The sequence below is a fragment of the Neodiprion pinetum genome, chromosome 3 (genome assembly GCF_021155775.2).
Source record: "Neodiprion pinetum isolate iyNeoPine1 chromosome 3, iyNeoPine1.2, whole genome shotgun sequence".
In the NCBI taxonomy this organism is placed as follows: Eukaryota; Metazoa; Arthropoda; class Insecta; order Hymenoptera; family Diprionidae; genus Neodiprion; species Neodiprion pinetum.
Window position 1 is genome coordinate 33,653,685 of NC_060234.1, and position 16,643 is coordinate 33,670,327.

Sequence of the window (16,643 nt, forward strand, 5' to 3'; positions counted from 1 at the left end):
GTTCGTAATTTCCAAGTATTTATCTAGGAAGTAGCCGGTGCACTTCGGCGCTACGAGCATGTAGCTTTATGTAGTCCAAAGATGCGCAGCGTCCAATTTAATAGTCCAACTCAAGTTGACCGACATCAATCATCGCGGTTAATTGCTTCGCGCGTCATTCGCTCTTGCGCGCGCGACTTTATCGTTCATATTGATATTGAATTTTCTCTAGCGAAAATTTTTTCCCCTCGTATTCTCATTCCGCGTTATCCAATATTCCATTATCGCAATTTCTGCGGCCTCGCTCCGCCCCAGACAAGAAGAATTGAACAGATATGATTAATTTGAAACTCGCATTTTTACCCTGAAAAGTGATCACGTGGCGCTCGCAGGCTGCAGGCGAAGTTCGGAGAGGAATTTTTACAGAAATATAAAGGTGAGCTCATCAGCCACTGAGAGTGTCGGTTGGTTATACAAATACATGTAGGAATAAATGAGATACAGGACATTTTCATGCGCGTATGCATGCAGCACACGTGCACACATACTTACTGTAATAAACATGCAAATAAGCCATTAACGTCGAGAGAGCCCTTCGGTCGGAAAGTAGCGTATATGTTTGAATTTAATTGGCGTGTTCGTTTTCTGCGTTTTTACTCTCTCCGCGAAAGAATAAATCAACTTTAACATATTATTAACTCACGCTTGCAGTATTACTGTATAATCTACGTAGCATTTTAACTATGGCGCAATTGTTATGGAAATTAATTTTTATCGGCATGGGTATAAATGAAACGTCATTAACCCTTGGCACCGCTTCCAGCTCCGCAAGCCCTTTTCACGCTGTAATCGAACCACTGACCCGGCAGCAGATATTATCCCAATGAAATTCATCGCGAAGCATATATAACCTACCCCATTACGCGCAACCGAAGCGTACAAGTGAAATGGCACAATAGGTCCATAATCCTTGCACCGCGCTTTCCTTCCTATTTTCATCCTTGTTCCTGCCTATTTATTTTTTCTATTTCTTTATCTCGGGATACGGACAAACCAGCTCCTCCAGCCTCCGCGCTCCCCTACAAGGACTTACTGCCGGTGTGCAAGTCTCCATTTTCCAACGGAGCCCAGCGGTCCGTGATGATCTTTGCAAGGCAATTTTCTCAGACTTTAACAAATGTCCGACAAAATTTATTTTATATACCGCGATTAGAGCACTGCAGAGGCCTCGGATTCGTAATGCCCGCACGTATCTTTGTCTCTAGTTCCGCGTATGTACTTGCGACGGAAACTTTTAAAACATTTGTTTTTACATCCAACAGAATGAGTCATGAGAGCGAATTCCCACAGCCTCGAATCCCGAATTCCCTGAAGAGTTTTCTCGACCCTGCAAATCACTCCAAGAATTCACCTTACACGGTTTATCAATGCCAGTTCTAGCGAAAAATAAAGGGAGCTAACCTGATTCAGCGCGTGTTATACAAACACAATTTTCATCTCCTGTTGAAATTTATTTTCATACTTGAGAAATGCTTATGTTTAAAGACTGTACCTGAAGTTGCAGAGTCATGCAGAGTTTTACCTCGATTTCCGTGAAATGACCTGCACTTCTGAGCGCGCAACTAGACAATGAACTCGGATCTAAATTACCAGCCTAAAGCACTCGTATAAGTAGCTGAGATTGGTCAATTGGGGCCCAGAAACGGTCCCGTTAAATGTTCTTGAGAATACGCAGGATTAAAATTGAGGCAAATTAGCCGGGGAACAATTTTCACCCGGAAGAAGGCTGCACGAAATTAGAGTCGAACCGATGAATGATCCGTGCCGATCGATAGCCGGATTAGATTTCCAAGTCGTTTATCCACAACGTATCAGCAACACCGTGTAATACATGCCATCAAAGTCGTACACGGTCGATGATTCCGCGGAATTTTCACCGACGTGTTACCAGGCCGCCTCCACGTTATCCGCGTTGCGGATCACGGAACCCGCGAACAGAGCCTTCAAGCTTTGGCGCGTCCGTCGGTCTATGACGGCCGCGGCAAACATCCTTTGCAACGAAAAAAATACGCCGTCACCAGGTTGGAATAAACGAAACCGGTAACTAAAGAGAGAACCATGGTCACTCGCATGTGCGACCGAAGTGCCGTCAAGGAGCCCGACCTTGAGCCGCGATAAAGCGTACCTTGGTACAAAGTACAAACCACGAAGGTATACCTGGTATACGATAATATACGTTTCGGTAAGCAGTACACCTCGAGCGACTCAATCCCAGAGGAGACGGTCGCCGCTTGATTTACGTACGTCGAGGTTGAGAGTCAGCCGGATGGACGAAACCCGTCGCCTACGTTTTACGTCAAACGATAAATGTCTCTCGACTGCACGCAGCTTCTGCAGGAGCGCGGTGCCATTACTCGGCGATGTGTGTATTCAGGCTGCGATTGGAAAAGGGATAAAAATTCGGCATCCCCGTTGGCTCACCTTCACGTGTCTCGAAGAAGAGATATACGCGGATATTATTCCTCCGCAAGAGCAATTCCCGTTCTCTTCGTCGGCTACAATGTAACCAGAGAGAAGGGACAAAGAGCGTAGGTATTGTAGAAACACCCGGGAAGCGGGACCGTGTAGTTTTCTGTGGTATTTTACTTGTTGTACGAGTTTCTGCAGCGTATAGGATAAGCGACGATATCGAGGGTTTGGCATTCGCGCAGCATCCCTGCAGATGCTGCAGCAACAGCACCAGCAGCACTCGTTGCAGTATCTACCTAAGTATTCGCGTTCGAGGTAATGATTATGTCCGTAGTTACATTCATAGGCTGCGGGTATAACGTTCAGGCCGATAGCGGTGAGTACTAATGGGGCGGAAGTTCGGTATTGTACGTAAGAAATCTGCAGCGGCCAAGGTTTTAGGTACATACCGAACGACGCGTAGGTACGTAGAGTACGACTAGCGCCATTAAAACGCGCCTACAGTTTTCTCAGAAAAATCAACACGCTCTGTACCGAGCGTTTTGAATCACGTACACGCGCATCGCAAAATGTCGGCCTGTATTTATACGTATGTATGTACGTACACGTACATCGACGACTGCTCAATTTTCTCCGACTTCCTTTTTCGTACGGCGCGGAAAAAAGCCGGTGTCTTGTTTATAAGTGGCTTGATGGTTACGCCATCGCGATGTCTACAAACTGGTAATTACCCGACCGTTGCACGCAAACTCATTAAACGACTAGGATAAGCTACGGTGCCCGCTATCGCGGAGGATTCTACGTTTAGGTACAGCGTGGAAAACATTAACGCGTGCAGTTATATTGGAACTGAAATTATTCTCCTCGAACGAAAAGCGCTAATTTCTCGCCTCCCTAGTCAGCTGGGACTTCGTTCAACCCACGACTCCGGTTAGGCTAATGTTGTTCGCCAAGAACGATCGGCGCGCCTGTAATGGTGAACGAATTCCGCACCTTTGACCCTCGGGCAAGAGTGTGCAGTTCCGTCGACGCTTGATCGTAGTTTAGGTCCTTCATGCGATCGTGCAGTTATTATCGCGGGTGGATGAACCCGAACGGTGAAGATAGATTCGCAAATAGGACGGAGTACGCCGTAAATCTCAATAATTGACAGCAGCGTAGAACGGACGATATTTTAACGCGATACAAGGTTCCAATAACGCGCTCAAGCCTCTTCGATTCAACTTGACCGGAGGGCGCGAGCACACGCCGGCTTGCAGATCCCCGGAACAAATAGGCAAATTCGAATTACGTACTCCCCGATTAATAATCTGCAAATCGATACGGAAACCGTTTCGATGACGAGGTTCTATAATTCAGCTTCCGCTGTAATGAATCGGGACGCGTGCACGATTTGTCAACGGAGAAAGGAAAAAGGAGAAAAAGAAGAAGGAGACGGTCGTCGAGTTCTGCACCTTCGGATGTAGAATGCTTCGTTACTACGGAGTCCCTCGCTTCTTCGTCTATTTTTATCCCGGCCCTGCACGGCACCGCTATCGATAAATTATTGCTAAAAGCGTTGGTCCAATCGATAGGACGTGTTCCAGCATGCTCGACCCCTTTGACCATTTCTGAATAAGGTGCCCAGGCGTCGCTTGTAGGCCTTTGGGTTACGGGACTGGTAACGAAGTGGCTTTGGAAGGCACAGGTCAGGGTACCGACGCTTCGATGCTCCGGCCTGATGACGTTACAGTCGTGTACAAGTCGGCGCGAAGCGGCGTTTCTTCGTGCCGGTGTCACGCGGTATGCAAATGTGCGGAATGATGCACGCGTGTGGCGTTTGGATGTCCGTATACCGTGGCATACGTGGGCAGAGAAGTTGTCCTCGCCAAAGCGGGAAAAAGGAGACCGGGTCATCCCGGCGTTGCATGTGATTTTAACGGACGTAACCCGCGATTAAGAATCTCGTAATTACACAGTGGCACAACGGCGTGGATACAACTCGCAAGGATGGAAATAGGGAAGCGGAACGTATTATGGAGTCGTTGCGTTGTGTTCTCGCGTATGTACGCGCATTCATGTACACGTGTGAGCGCATTTTAAATACCGTTTTCGGCCGGCTCTTATATTATACTATACGCTGGCAATAAGGAGCCGCATGCCTACAGCGATTTATACAGCTGCATGACGAACATTCATACGGTAATTTAATGCGCCTAATTGTCATTGGTAATGAAACTCTTCTCCTGGATCTTTAACGGTACCGATACGCTGCTCAACTACGAAGAATTAATAAAAAGTAAACAGTGTATCTACAGGTATGTATATTTCGTGTATAAACACTTGGGTGACATAGATTTTGATCGTTATCAGAAATTATTACCCCTGCATAAACAAGCTAATTATTATTTATTGCTCTGCACTTTTTCTCGCACGCAATTATAATCACGTCTCGTAAATATCCCTAGACGCGACCTTGTTACGCAGGCGTAAGACGCACCCCGCTAAGCAAGGCTGCGGTCGTATCAATCTAACTGTACAGCAATCGAGTGATCTACATAAGCATTTAGATGTATACATGGTATATTCGCTTCTTGCCGTTCGATTTTATTCATGATTACTCTGTTATTGCATCTCATTTACTTGGCGTTGTTCCAGATTTACTACGCCGGTCTCTGTACCAGATCAGCCCGAATTGCAAACCGTGACACTGCTCACGCCATCGCGATTCGTGACTGATCGCAAAAAGTGATCTGCGGTTGAACGAATACCTCTTATAGCTACGCCAAATTTGACCATTTTGTCATTCGTGGTTTTAAATATTACCGCTCGACTTGACCGCCTTTCATTTTTTTCACAATTTTAAGGTACGAGGAATCGGACCAATTCAAGCATGCACAAAGACGAAGGCCGAAGGATGCAGGCTGATGCGACTTTGCCAGCGCGGATGCTTATTGCAGCTCGTTTGGAGTGCGGATGCCGCCGGAGCCGGCACACGATCCGCGCACGATTAACCGCTTTATAAGGTAACGCACCTTGTTTATGTATCCGCTAATGATCCACCTTATACAATAACTTATCCATAACTGTACACCCGAGCCGCGCGTGAACATAACAGTGGCCTGGGTCCGTATCTAGATTCTTGAGAGTCAGTAGTAAATACCAGCAGTGGTAGACCCGAAGCGTGCAGTATGCGCTCTAGGCTCTGAGGTTGCATAATTCAACTCGGATGCTAACTCCGCGCTTATTCATATATAAGGAGGTAATATGTAACCCGGCCTGCGGACATCAAAAATGTCGATCCTTGTATCAAGGCACACAGCGAGCTTTATAGTCTCAGTATTTATGATTCTGCTCCAACGAGCAACGGTGCAGTTGAATATTAATCGTCATCCCCGTGGCGGGAAATTCCCTGTGAATAATTAATGTTTCAAACGGGCAAGGTGAGGGTTGGATTGAAAATCCTCGACCAGCTTTTGGACTCCTCAACGCTTCCTCACTAGAGTAGGGTGTAGGCGTACCGATGGAGTCGTAAAGCTTCAGGCAAATACAAAATTTAAAATCCACGTCTTCTTTTGACATCGCTGACGGTTATTTTGAGGAAGAAGAAAACGTTCGTGGAAACATGTGTGTTACAAGAGCAGCGAAGGCCGTTGCGTCCACTTACCTGCCACACCCGCTCACCAAGTATGCGAAAAAAGGACTCGGTATGCGAATAGTTAGCTGCGAGATAGCTGCGCACAAGATTCTTTGGGATAATATTTCTCGGCACAGCAGCGTCTAGTATTTCACCCTATTCATAGCATAATGGTAAACCTGCAGTGGAGATCGCGTGATTGTGACTAATGGAGCCGAGGAGTTTACGATTCGCAATGCGGTATTGTCTTTTTATCGGTCGTATACCGGTTCGCGGGTTATTCTGTGGTAAATCGTTTTCGCAAATTGCCCCCATGCAGCCGTGCAAAACGTTTCGAATCCCTTTTTCGTTCATTCCTATGCGGGTGATAGAGACAGAGAGAGAGAGAGGGCGAGAGAGAGAGAGAGAGAGAGATAGAGAGTGTTTGTTGCTGTGTCTGTGTGCAGGTGGGCGTGGACCACGTGGATCTCGACACTCCAACCGCGATTTTCAACTCCCGTGAACTTCCAACTAATTGTAAGCTTCCTCTTTCGGTTAAGTTTACCACCGCAAGAGGTGGCCACATTTTCCGTGTGACGAGTAGCTCGCACGGCGCTCTCGCTTGATGCCGAGGCATCGTATACCCTGAGGTCTTGTTACGTGCAGGTTCACGAGGCGAGGGTTACCGTCATCTCGTTTCCCTTAACGAGCAAAAATTTGACGGCGCGATTTTAGGGAGGACTTTTGCAAACGTCTCGATGAAACTCGTCGGATAATATTGTTGAAAAAACGAAAATCGAGAGAAATATATTTGCGTATTGGTCGAATGACCCTCGCACGGTGCAGGTTTTCGAGAAACGGCTCGGTAAGCTCATTACTTCAGTGTTGCATAATGATTCAAATTACAAGCATAACACCGCGTGGCTCTCTCGTTAGCTTCTGAACCCCGCATAAATACACGCTGTATGTGCCTACCAAGATATCGGAATGTTTCAAGCATTCTTTAATCCCGTGGGAACTACTTTTATCCCGTATGATATCGTTAAGTGCAGACATCTTCCGCTAGATGAGTGGTCGTCAACCTTTCCATTTTCTAATCTTTTTATTCACTCTTCCGGGGCGTGTATTACACTGCAGAAACCCGGTCGGATAATGTGAAAAATACAGTTAAAAACCATGCATTCAAGTGTATCCCTCTACGCACGCGTCTACTCTCGTAACATTGCTCGCTAGTCTGCTCTTATTCCGTAAGAACGCTGTTTTACGACCGTCGCTTAGACACTGGAAAGCGTGCATGGACTGGGTGAACCTGCGAAACTTGACAACTGTGTCATTGCCAGGGAATAAGCTGCGCTTTCCTCATTTACCGTTGTCCGTTGCGGTGAATTGATGCAACAGATCTTGGTACCAAAAAACTGTACTTGTGAGTGGGCACGATGCTGGAAAGATCATCTTTTTTCGCATAAATCACTGAAACTCGTTGCATTTTACAAAATCAATGAATTACCGTATTTGCGTAATACCAAATCATGGATAATCGTGTTTACTGGTACATTTCGATACCGCCAGTGATGTTTGATCGAAATATAACACCGGCTGCGGTATTTACAGAGCATCCAAGTCAACAACGGTGGATGCTAATGAACCCAGGCAACCTTGCCTGTAGGCTTTCGTTTCGAACTCTGACCTGAAATCGAAAGTCATAGAGACCAATTGGAATGTTGATTAGCCAAGAGGTCTTGGCATGATCTTGCCGAAGCGAAGCATTCAAAGTCGGTGTTCACCGATTTTGAATATGAAACAGCCACTGAAATAGCTGCGCAAACAGGGTACGGTTATACAATATGAAATTCCGAAGGCAGACCGTTTACAACTGTTCTTGCATAGCAACGTAAGTACACATCGAATGCTTTTATAATAAGGCTGAAAATTTTTCTACGACTCTTTACGCAACCCAAAACATCTATTTGTAAAACCGGATTGTTTTTTTTCAACACCATGTGAACAAACTAAGTGTACGATTTAGCGAAGCAAACAACGTTGAGGAGCCTGTAAAAAATGTTGAATATTTTCTTTTTACCGCGGCTTCCGTCGTCTCGTCAACCGCGTCTGAATACTTTCGCCGTTGTTTCGATAAACGAGTACGGAATAGGTAATTTCGAAAATCTCGCTTGGATCGCGGCGACTCGACAGCCGCGAACCGTTAGAGCGTGAAGAATAATAATCGAGTATCGGCATCTCTGCGCAGCGGCGAGAACGTTGGTTGGTATATAAATTTACGGGAGTAGTTTCCGCGTGTAGGTATACGGACTCCCTTGCGATATGTTATTGCGTATAATAAACTTGAGGGGGCTTCCAAGTATCAGCTAGGGCAATTGGAGGAAGATCGCCGCAAGAATATCCGACCGGTTCGAGCCAGCCTCTTATAGACTAGAACGAGCGCTAGAAACTTATCTGGATACGAAGGAAGAAGTTGCGTCGTGAACAGAACCCCCGTCATGAGGTTAAAGCTGCACCTCGGCACGTAACTTGTATTCCATATTGCCGAGGTAAAACGTATGGCGTGTAACTTTGACTAAGTCGATTCATCAGCCATGCATTTTGCAGCCGGCGAGCGGTTTGCGCTCTCGCACGGTTAATCTAATTCATTATTAATAAATTACCTGCACCGCCGGTTGATCATCGTGTAATTTATGCGAAAGCCTTGTATTCTCTTTCGTACTCGCACGAGTGTGTGAAAATTCTGTATCGCTTCTTCGAGCAATGCACGAGGTAACGACGCGGAAAACTATTGGCGCGAAATTCAAATTATCAACGTTACCGGTACAATTGTACGGACAATAGCTACCCGCGCCCACGCATGCGTGGCACCAAGTCTCACAAAAGAAGGGTAGAATGTTCTCAAGAGTAAAGCCTCGAGTGATGCAGTTGGATACAAAGCGCTGAAACAACCGCGGTGCATCTACCTTACGTATCTATTATCCTTGGAGGAACGGCGAGGCAATTAACATCTAATAATGCGAAGTTGATTAGCTCAGACTCCCCGATATGCCGGGACTCTTTTGTTTCGATCCCCTCGCGTGTGTGGGTAGCTACTCTTCGTTATCCATTCAACGGTATTGAGCTTCAACGAAACTAACTAACCATAAAGCGACGTCTACCTGGCGTATATAATCCTGGACAAACTGGCGCACGTACTTCGTCAAAGCCGGTCTCTCGAGTTCCCCCGAGTCCTAACCGAGGGCGGAAACTTGGGTAAGTGCCTAAACAGCAAATAAAACGATCCTTCGATTCTGGCGTATTACGTAGTCTCCGTACATACGCGGCGAACGATGTAAACAGATTGTAACAAGTTTATACCGTGTGCAGAGGAGGGTCGATGATGCTTCGCGGTAAAAGGGATCGGCCGTGTCTTACCGGGTAATAAACGAACGCCCATACCCTTGATCGCATGGATCGTTTCACACGGTAAATCGACCGGTCGAATCATCGAGCTGTTATTTTAGGATCGATCTTTGAGTATAATCGAACGATCCAAGCACTCCGATGACGGCGAGATTAGTCGGACCTTGACTCCGGTCATGGACCGGGACAAATGAAGACGTTGTAGATTATTATATCGGACGGACCTTCGCGAGCCCATCGCGATTGCCACAAGCCATCTTAATAGTTAGCTCTGATGAAGACGTGGAACGGTAAACGTGCGTTCGTTGATAGACAGTTTTTACTTTCGTCATCCTGATCGAAATTTTATTGTAACCAATTAGGGTGAACAGAAACTGATTTTAATCACGCGTAAGACGGTTGTGCATAACCGATCATTTTGAAGATGACGATAAAAATTACGGAACGAATTTACTATGCGTAAAATTATATTTGGCTTGTTCGATTATTGTTACTTTATACCATTGCCCACCACACCGTGCTCGTTGCTACGTACTATTACGTGAACACGAAATTTTGTCTCAATACCAGAGCTTACAGCGGTCCGTATGAATAGAAATTTTATAGCACGAGCGAATAATAGCAAAATATAACCGAAGCGCATATACGGAGTTAACAGTTTCATTACTGGATGAAATTCCTGAAAAATAAATAATGTATGACGATAAATCCACAAGTGCCAGCCTCAGATGTTTCACGTGACCTTTATTACCGCGTCTATGACCTTGTTTCCAGACACGATCCAATAAATTTTTTCGTATTTTCCAATTATTTTCCCGTCTATCTCGATTTTCATGAAATCTTTTACGATGTACCGATATACATACAAAAAGAGCGCCAGGGACGTTCTGCCAAGCGAGGTGAAACTTTTCTTGCAACACAACTCGTTCTGCCACATGGCAATGAAATGACAATTGAGAATTATGTCGTTACTCGAAGTAGCAATTCCGCAAAGTTCAACTTGCACTGGACGTTTCTCCTTCCGGTTCGCTCGCACTTCGATCCACTCGATGGTTCCCAGTGTTTTTATAATGCCACCCTTCCGTTTCGCGTGCGCCTGCCGCATGATGCATGCTGCACTAATGCCGTCCACGCATTGTAGCTGACACAGCACACCCTTCGCCGTTATGCTGAAAAAGCTTTCGCGTGTACTTAGTCCACGTTGACGACCCACGCGTCGTGATCCTGCGGGAATGAGCGAGGCCCTGGGTGGAAATGTAACCGCGATGGACAAACCGACGCACGGACTGCAGGCGGACACGAGTTAAATTGGCATGAAGCGTGACCGGTGTCCACTCGCTGATTCTGCTTCTGCTTCTGCTTCCGCGTCGCTTTAATTGCAATTACAGTACCGTTTTTTGCTGTACTTTACTAATTACATATTACACACGATTCTACGATACGAGGAATATTTAGGTTACGCACATGGTTTTTCTTTATCTTGTTTTCCATTGTATGGGTTGTCCGTTTCGCGAGACGAATTGAAGAATAATTCTTCTAGATCACCGGATGAATCTTCGGAAGTTGAAGCGATGACCTTGGCACGGTTCCACGAGCGAAGCATAACTTGACTGACGGATTTCTGAATTTCTTGTTTCTGAAAAACATTTCGTTCATTTTCATCTGTTGCATCGGGGATCGAATATAGTTCTTTCAGCATCTAGCCGCTGTACGTGACCATAAGCACTACGGTTTTCATCCACGGATCAAAGATCAAGAAAAAATAACTCTGATTTTATCACGTAACGTTGGACGTGCTTCAAGACCAAGCGTCGCAACCCAACGAGAACAAAGAATTGATCCTGTAAATTCCACGGGTGATTAGCAGCTGCACCCACAGGTTAGAAGAACATTCAGGGAACAAACGGAGTGTCGGGAGTCTCGTAAAAAGTGGGTTTATACTCGGATACCTTCCTGCGAGTGGTATACAATATATACATACAGTATATATACATATACATGTATATCTATATCTATATAGAAAGGGTACACACCCTAGAGAGCCATCGCCTCACGAAGCTTCTAGACCTGCACAGTTCATTACCTTCATCACGTGATGAAGATTGTTCTTTCGTCACGGTTGATGTATCGTTGAGCAGAACCCCGCGGAGTGTATACATTAAATGCCATAATTCTGCGAAAGTCAGATGATTGCCTGCAACTGCAACTGCAACGAAGAACTTCCGCGTTATCCGCGGTCCCGTCGACTGCGCCACCCTTCAAGTACCTATAAGCCTAGGTCTAATTTTGCCTTGGTGCGAACGTTTTTGGTGTTTGGTGTAATTTCTCTTTTGCTGTATCATGTTCTCTTGTCTTTATCGTGTACAATTAGATACTGTTGCCCTCTTTGGGTTCACCTGTTAGGCTTTGTCTGATCAATGAATAAATAAATAAACAAATGAAAGATTGACTCGAAAATACGACGATATGGATGTGCTTGAAGTAATTAGAAAGGCGCGTGTCATCGACAGGAGAAATGGTAGGCAATAATACCTGCTATGTTGAGGCTTATCTTGGGCGCGATTTATGTCTGCAATAAAGGCTCACCACTGCCGGCACGCTTGCGAATGTTGCATACACATGCACAGCGCCTCGTTTGTGTACATGGATACATCATGCAATTTTACAGAGTCAACATCCTTCGTATGGAAAAAACTGAAACGATACCTTTACTCAGGACGCGACCAGCTCGAGGCACTCCTGCAGTGCCGGAAAACCTACAACTTCCAAGAAAGAGGTCGTAGACCCTTACGAATCCATGTCTTTACAAGCTGCGCTTGATTGGTCCGTAGACAAGCATAGTTGCACGGATGTTACACCCTGGAAAGTTGCGGCTGTGTTTGTGAAAGGGAGCAGATTGCGGCCGAGATAATTCAAGAAGGTGCTGGATGCAGTCAACTTCCATAAAGATATCGCGAATCTTTTTACGATCGACCATCGCAAAACAAAGTTGTCGAATTGTAAGGTTGAGAGTTTATTATTTGGTTTTACAGCATAAAAAATATTGACAAATATTCAATATTCGCAGAGGTATAATTTTTTACCGTTCCGCGTCTCAATTATACAGTTTAATAAAAATAACTAATATTTCGCGGAGAGGATATGAAAAATTATACAGATGTGAACTCTTGAAAGTTTTTTTTCGATCCAGTTACTTTAAGCAGAAAAATTTACTCTTTAACTTTTTTCATCATTCCCAATCGACTATCTAGAATAACATACTGAAAAAATTATGCCGTAAAAATGTTTATGTACTCCGATACTCGGTTCTCCGATTCCTATATACGAAGCGTAAAAGAAAAGTGCTTTACGGTAAAACGGCCGCTATAAAGTTGGATTGCGCAAAAGCTTTTGCTCTTAACTAATTCAATATATTTACGTCCATTTTATGTGAATTGGAATCTTGTTCGGTACTTGCGTCACCTTCACCTGTCTTTCGTAATTCCCGGTGAGAATCTTGCGTCTTTATACCTGCAGTTATTTGCTGGGATGCTAACCGGGTATGACCGTGGTACGAATTTTCAAGCCAAATAAGCCTTGAGAGTTTCTTTACAAGAAGTAGCTCCGAGATTAGACATGAAAGAATTACGAGTTACTCGCGAATTTTCTCCCCCGAAGTCTCGCGGAATCTCATCAAAGCGAATGAATTATTCGCCCTGCGGAGCATGATTGGATAGAGAACCTGACTCAAAACCTACCTCCACTAATTTGTACGAAGTAATCGATGGAGGTTAAAAGGCAAAAAGAGACTGCAACAGAGTGGAGAGTGGACTGCGGGAGAAGAGAAGATGCAGAGGCCTGCGCCGAAGGAAGAGGGGAATAAAGGATGCGCGCCTAGGTAGCTGCACGAAGGCGTGACGCAAACCAGAAACTAGAAGTCGTCGTCCCCTTGGGTTACAGTTATGTTATCCAATCTGAGAAAATGCTCGGCGTATTACGCGAACCGGTTATGATGTCGTTCCGGCCTTCAGAAATCAACTGCAATCGCACAACCTCGGTGGAATTCGCATTCGAATTCGACTCCTTACGTTGACCAAGTCACCCTTTTCAGAACACGTGGACCATCGGTTGCTTGCGCAATCTGCAGGGATGATTTCGAGGCTCTACTTCCACCTCGGGTGCTGGGACTTCCGCATTCCTGTGGGGGGAGGCTTATTACGGTCATACTTGAATCGCAGCATGGTTCGGAGCAGATGACAATGAACGTGGCGAGAAGTCTGGACTCCATCATACCGAGACTAGAGGTTTCAAATGATAGACCGACAACGCAGCGTAACAATTTGCCAAGGATACATTATACGCAGCAGAGTGTCTGTACACGAGGGCTGTAATATAAGACTCGATCCGCAAATTCATCGAGCCTAATTGGAAACGACAATCGGCCATTGGTCGGATAGTGCTACAGTCTCTAATATTTTTCAATTACTCACTGTCGGATTGAGGTAAGAATGACAGATACAATTACGAACGATGCAACCGAGAGGAGTCAACCATGCTTGAAGTCGGATATAAGATCTGCGCTTGGTGGAAAGTCAGTTGAAATTACGCGAGTCCATTTGAATTCACTCGAAGCCGTGCGAATTCATTGGAATACCTTGAGGATTTTTTTCGGCCCACGAAGTGACTCGAAGTGACTCGAAGTCTCGCATCTCGTGAAGTGTAAATTCAGCCGTCAAATGGTCTCGACACCTCGTAGAATCGTCGCAATTAACCGGTTCTCTATTTTTCCGTCGCACCGTGATAATGATAGCTAATCAAACGATCGTCCGCCGACAGTAAGAAACGTGCAGGCAGCTATTCCATCGCCGCTCGCAACAACCACCGGATATTATTCAGCTATCATTATCTTTTTGGTTTTACATTTTATCTATCGGCAGTACGTCCGCACGAGGCGAAGAGCCGAAGCCGACCTTTGACACCGTGCAACTTAGTCAACGTACAAGAGAACTGCGTGACAAGCTAGGATTATCCCGCCGTTTCTTGAGCCTGGATTTATCCCGGGAGAGCCAGTTATTTGTCGAACCGCATTGATCGACGGCCCTGATCCTCCGGAACCGTTACATTTTTCTTTCTTTTTTCAATCCTTTCTTTTAGCAAGCTTCAGCAAGCATACCACTTGTCCGTGCTTCGTTTTCTCTCTTTTCTCTCTATATTTTTTACATCCCAAGGCATCCGAACCTCGCAATTCAGCCGATGAGAATGACGAAAACGAGGTCCGATCCACGGAAGTATCGCCGTGACTCACTAGACGAGAAACGTTATCCGCGTACCTACAATGTTGACCTGAGCATGAATATCGGAGTGTGCCAAAGCGCCCGCATTGCGGACAACCGTTCGGCGTGTGTTCCCAATGAAGAGAAAACACTCTATGAAACCCTCATCGTTCATCCTTACGATGCAAATTCGCAACCGTACCCCGGTGCGTATAATATCCCGGCTCCATGTTGGCACCGGAAATGGGTTTCAGAAGATAACTCGGGGCGACCGACGCTCCGTAGAGATTACACACGCGTTAGTGAGAGTAATTCATTCCCGGAGCAAACCGAAGCTCGTTGGATCGGATACGTCCTCGAACCCGGAAGACTCGCAGACGCCGCGAAGTTGACTCGTCGTCCGCTCTCACGGTCAGGGCGAGGCTTCACTCCTTCGACATCTTCGACGTACCGTGTACCTGATTACACGGACGGTGGGTAGAGATACTTTGCATCTCGTGGTGCGTAGGACGTTAGCCAATTATCCTCGTCCCAGCCAGCTGCGTGCGTGAAATCAACTCTTCCGCAAACACGCCGGCACGTACGTGTAACGACAAGTCGGCGCGTTATGAGGAATTTTGTAAAATTTAGGAAGGAACGCTTTATCCGGGTGAGATCATCGTTATTTATTTTTTATTTCTTATTTTTCTTTCTGCTTAGATTTCTCTCCGCGGAGACTCAGCTACGCGCAAAAACTATTGCAAGATCAATGTTTTTCACCGGGATTTATACCAATACCACCGCGGCAAGAATTCTCTTCCCGGTTGCAGTGAAGACGAACAAGAAGAAGAAAAAAAAAGAAACATTCCGCAAACACGTCCGAGGATTCTTATTGTTCTCCCATTTTACACAACATCCATTTTATTTTCTTCTTGATCTGACGAATCCGCTCCGATCAATTCTTTTTTAAAAGTTATCGGGGATTCCCGTTAGTCACGACGGTGCACTTGGTACCTTAGAAAACGGTGACCTGTACGAATCGAGTGGAATTCCTGTGTAACATTGGCCATTGGAGCTGATAGAAAAAAAAAAATAAAAAAAAAAAAATAAAAAAAAAAAAAACGGAAAAACTAGTGCCACAATTGAGGTAAAACATCTGCTGTGCAATTCTCTCTCGGTGCGTACCGTGAGGCGTGTACGTTTTCGGTCGTAAAATCCAACAACCGACCTCCATGCAACGAGGAATACCTGTAATCGCGTGTCTATGTCGAGCGATTTTCACCCGGTGTTCTGGGCTACGATATACATAAAACGAAGCTTGAAGGTTTTCCTAGGAATGGACGACAGGTGACTCCGCTTCTAGAATGACGCAGACCGGTCCACGGGGTTAGCCGTAAAATTACGGATCCGTACGATTCGAGGTGGATGCATCGGTACGTTCACATGTTCGCATCGAATTTCGCGAATCTAAACGCACTCGTTGAACATTCCGACGAAGAGGGATAGGAAGAAAGAGCATTGCGAAAGAAGCAAAAATTCAAATAACGAAAATACCGCATATCTCATAAACACTGTATACAAACTGATAATCTCGGTTTATGTTTCGGTAACGTGATTTATACTTTAACAACTAATCGCTCTGTAATTACTGCAGATTTAACGAACCCTCCTGCAGGGAAGACTCGTTTCGATATCAAATTTTCAGAAGTTATGTACCTATTCAAGGGTGAATTTATTATGTATTAGTAAATTATGGCTGCGGGCGGTCGGATCTTCGTACAAAAAGTGATACATGTTTTTTTTTACCCCTGCCCATTGGATTGAGTAGGTACATGTGTTCTCTCAGACCCGGCTTATATCTCGTATTTCGTATCATGTACTTTACTACTTCTGCTCTTTATCATTAAGTTCCCGTTATTCTTCTGCTTGATGCCATTGTACCCGTATTACCTCAGTTATTTACT